At 41.7% G+C, this 4,569-nt stretch overlaps 1 pseudogene; it reads left to right on the top strand.

The window, feature by feature from the left end:
- Window positions 1-433: 433 nt before the first annotated feature.
- Window positions 434-2,113, top strand: LOC114498946 (annotated as a pseudogene).
- Window positions 2,114-4,569: the final 2,456 nt, after the last annotated feature.

Raw genomic sequence — 4,569 nt, 5'->3', positions numbered from 1 at the left:
ATTCCACCAAGAAAATTTTCATTTGAAAATTGATCAGTAATGCTTCTAATGCCTTGGACAAGATACACTATGACTTCCCTTTACAAGTGGGACAGTGGTAAATAACTGAACATTGTGATGCTCTCTGATCTCTGGGAATACACCCAGACTTGGTGGGCACAGCTTTGGCCTGACCAAAGCTAATCTCATAAATTATCTGTGAACCATTGACAAGTCTGGTACTAAGGCACTTATGGATGCTCTTCAACCTGGCACAGACATCTCTATGATTGGACAAGTTGATTTTGGTTTTTATTCTGCCTACCTGGTTATAGAGAAAGTGGTTGTAATTTCAAAGCACAATGATGATGAGCAATATACCTGAGAATCTTCTGCTGGGGGTTCCTTTGTTATACCAGCTAACCACAGTGAGACCACTGGCTGGGGTACCAAAATGATCCTCTACCTTAAAGAATGCCAAACAGAATACTTAGAGAAGTTGGTAAAAGAAGTGGTAAAAAAGCATTCACAGTTCATAGGTTATCCAATCACCCTTTAATTAGAGAAGAATGAGAGAAAAAAAATCAATGGTGATGAAGAAAGGTGAGAAAGGAGAGGAAAATAAAATTGATGAGAGAAAGCCAAGATTGGAGACATAGGCCCAGTTGAAGATAACAGTGCTAAGGATAAGAAAAAGAAAACAAAAAAGATTAAGGAGAAATATGTAAGTCAGGAAGAACTAAATACCAAGACAATTTGTACCAGAAACACTGATGATATCACACAGGAAGAATATGGAGAGTTCTACAAGCAGCTTACCAATGACTGGAAAACCACTTGGCAGTCAAGCACTTCTCTGTAGGAGGTCAGTTGGAATTCAGGACATTGCTATTCATCCCATCAGGCTTCTTTTGACCTCTTTGAGAACAACAAGAAGAAGAAGAACATCAAACTCTATGTCCTATCTGTGTTCATCATGAATAGGTGTGACAAGTTGATACCAGAGTATCTCAACTTGATCCGTGGTGTAGTTGACTCTGAGGATCTGCCCCTTAACACCTCTGGAGAAATGCTGCAGCAGAACAAAACCTTGAAGGTCATTCATAAAAATATTGTTAAGACGTGCCCTGAGCTCTTCTCTGAGCTTACAGAAGACAAGGAGAACTATACACAAATTCTACGAGCTTGGGATCCATGAGAATTCGGAATCCTTTCCAAGCTTCTGTGCTATCACACCCCATAGTCTGTATATGAAACGACTTCTCTTTCAAAGTATGCATCTCACATAAAGGAGACCCAGACTTACATCTATTATATCACTGTTAATAGCAAAGAGTAGGTTTCCACTCTGCTTTAGTGAAGCCAGTGCAGAAGTGGGCTACCAGGTAGTACATACCTTGTATATGATGAAGCCAAAGAATGAGTAGTACTACATGCAGCAACTAAAGGAGTTTTATGAGAAGAGCCTGGTCTTAGTTAACAAGCAGGGCCTGAACCTACCTGAGGATGAAGAGGAGAACTAAATAAAAAACAGTAAGGCCAACTTTGAAAACATCTGCAAATTCATGAAAGGAATCTTGAATAAGAAGGTTGAGAAAAACATCTCCCATTTTCTTCATACTAGGCTTGTGTCTTCACCCTCCTTCATTGTGACCAGCACTTGTGACTGAACAGCCCACATGGAGCATATTATGAAAGCCCAGGCACCTCAAGATAACTCTATGATAGCCAAAAAGCACCTGGAGATCAACCTCAACCACCCTATTGTGAAGACTCTGCAGCAGAAGGCAGAGGCAGATGATAATGACAAAGCTGTCAAGAACTTGTGGTGCTGCTCTTTGAAATTTTACTGTACTCTTCTGACTTCTCACTTAAGGATCCCCAGATCTACTCCAACTCCATCTACTACATGATCAAGCTAGGTCTAAGCACTGATGAAGATGAAGTGACAGCAGTAGAACCCAGTGTTTCTCTTTCCAATGAGAACTTCCCCCTTGAGGGTGATGAGAATGCCTCTCTCTCACCAGGAAGAAGTAGAGTAAGAGTCTCTATCTGCAGACCTTGTTCCCTCTGTATAGTATTTTCATGGCTCCCCCAGAAGCCCTCAGTGTCTCCAGGAGGTTTCCTCTGCTGATGTCTAGTGTTTTTTTCTATCCCATCTTTCTACCACAGGCAGGAATCAAGGGCCTCAAGGCTCCACTTCTCCCATTTGACAGGATTTGGAGGTTGTGTATGGCAATTTTTTTGTTTATTTTGTTCTGAAATTAAAATATACAAAACAAAGAAGACGCGCCTTAAAAAAATACCATATAATCCAGCAATTCCATTTCTAGGAATATATCCAAAGGAAACAAAACACTAACTTGAGAAGATGTCAGTACCTCCATCATTACAGCAGTCTTATTTCCAATTGCCAAGATGTGGAAACAATGTAAGTGTCCACTGACATCCATCGATGAATGAATGAAGAAGTTATGCAATTGGGACTTCCGGCCCAGATGGAGGTGTAGGTAGACACACTGTGCCTCCTCGCACAACCAAAATAAGGTCAGCGACAATTTAGAAACAAGATAACAATCAAATCCAACAGAAAATTGAACTGTATGGAAGTTGGACAGCCAAGGAGTTAAAATGTACATATTCATTCAGACCAATAGGAGTTCAGTTGGGCATCTGGGTAGAAAGGGGTTGCAGCCCAAAAAGTGGTGGCACCGGGCACATAAGGCATCCCGAGTACAAGATTGTAGTGGACGGACCCTGGGTGCACAGGCAGCTGGCAGACCCAGCGAGGCAGCAACTGTGAAGCGAGGCACTGCACACAGGGTGCCTGGCTGTCTGGGCCACAGTCATGCACAGATAAACGGGGTGAAATTGGGCAGTGAGATAGACCTCGCAATCCAGTGTACTGGGAAATAGGGCCTCAGGGCACTGATTGAAAACACCTGTGGGGGTTGAGGTGCAGCGATAGACTCCTAGCCTCATAGGAGAGTGCGTTGGAGAGACCCATGGGGACTTGAATGTGTACAAGCCCACCCACAGAGGAATTAGCACAAGAAAGGCCCAATTTGCCTGGGGGAAGTGGCAGAAGGTACTGAAATATGATCAAGGGAGGAGCAAGCACCATTGTTTCCTCTCAGACCCAGCCCCCACATACAACATCACAACACAACCACTGGGTTGCCCTGCCTTGATGAACACCTAAGGCTCCATCCCTCATATGTAACAGGTGCAAACAGATTTTTTAAAAATGGCTCAAATGGAAGTACAAATCAAAACCCCAGAGCCAATACTTTAAGCGACCAAAAGATAGCTAACCTATCAGATGCACAGTTCAAAGCACTGGTGATCAGGATGCTCAGAGAATTGGTTGAATTTGGTCACAAATTAGATGAAAAAATGAAGGCTATGATAAGAGAAATTAAGGAAAATGCACAGGGAACCAATAGTGATGGGAAGAAAACTGGGACTCAAATCAATGGAGTGGACCAGAAGGAAGAAAGAAACAATCAAACAGAAAAGAGTGGAGAAATAAGAATTCAAAAAAATGAGTAGAAGCTTAGGAGCCTCCAGGACATCTTTAAATGTTCCAACATCCAAATTATAGGGGTACTAGAAAGGGAAGAGCAAGACCAACAAGTGGAAATGTTATTTGAACAAATAATAAAGGAAAACACCCCCAATATGACAAAGGAAATACACTTCCAGGAAGTCCAGGAAGCTCAGAGAGTCCCAAAGAAGTAGGACCCAAAGGAACAAACCAAGGCACATCATAATTACGTTAGCCAAGTTAAAAATGAAGGAGAGAATCTTAGAAGCAGCAAGAGATAAGAAGACAGTCACCTACAGAGGAGTTCCCATCAGACTGTCAGCTGATTTCTCAAAAGAGACCTTGCAGGCAAGAGGAGGTTGGAAAGAAGTATTCCAAGTCATGAAAGGCAAGGACCTATACCCAAGATTGCTCTATCCAGCAAAGCTTTCATTTAGAATGGAAGGACAGATAAAATGCTTCTCAGATAAGGTCAAGTTAAAGGAGTTCATCATCACAAGCCCTTATTTTATGAAATGTTAAAGGGACTTATCTAAGAAAAAGAAGATAAAAAACATGTATAGTAAAATGACAGCAAACTCACAATTATTAACAACCACACCTAAAACAAAAACAAAAGCAAACTAAGAATCAACTAGAACAGGAACAGAACCACAGAAATGGAGATCACATAGAAGGTTAGCAACCTTCTATGGCAGGGAAACCTTCTGTGAAGGGGAGTGGGAGAAGGAGAGGGGGGGAATGTATGGAGAATAAGTAGCATAGATGGTAGGTAAAAAATAGACTGGGGGAGGGCAAGAATAGTATGGGAAATGTAGAAGCTAAAGAACTTATGACACATGGACATGAACTAAACAGGGGGAATGTGGGTGGGAGAAGGTGTGCAGGGTGGAGGGGAGTGAAGGGGAGGAAATGGGACAACTGTAATAGCATAGTCAATAAAATATATTAAAAAAGAATTTATACAATTGAACATTATTCAGCCATAAAACAGCAAGTTAATCCTTCTATCTGTGACAACATGGAAAAATCTGGAAGTCATT

Source organism: Phyllostomus discolor, chromosome 6 (genome assembly GCF_004126475.2).
Source record: "Phyllostomus discolor isolate MPI-MPIP mPhyDis1 chromosome 6, mPhyDis1.pri.v3, whole genome shotgun sequence".
Classification (NCBI taxonomy): Eukaryota; Metazoa; Chordata; class Mammalia; order Chiroptera; family Phyllostomidae; genus Phyllostomus; species Phyllostomus discolor.
This window is presented reverse-complemented; position numbering and strand designations above follow the sequence as displayed.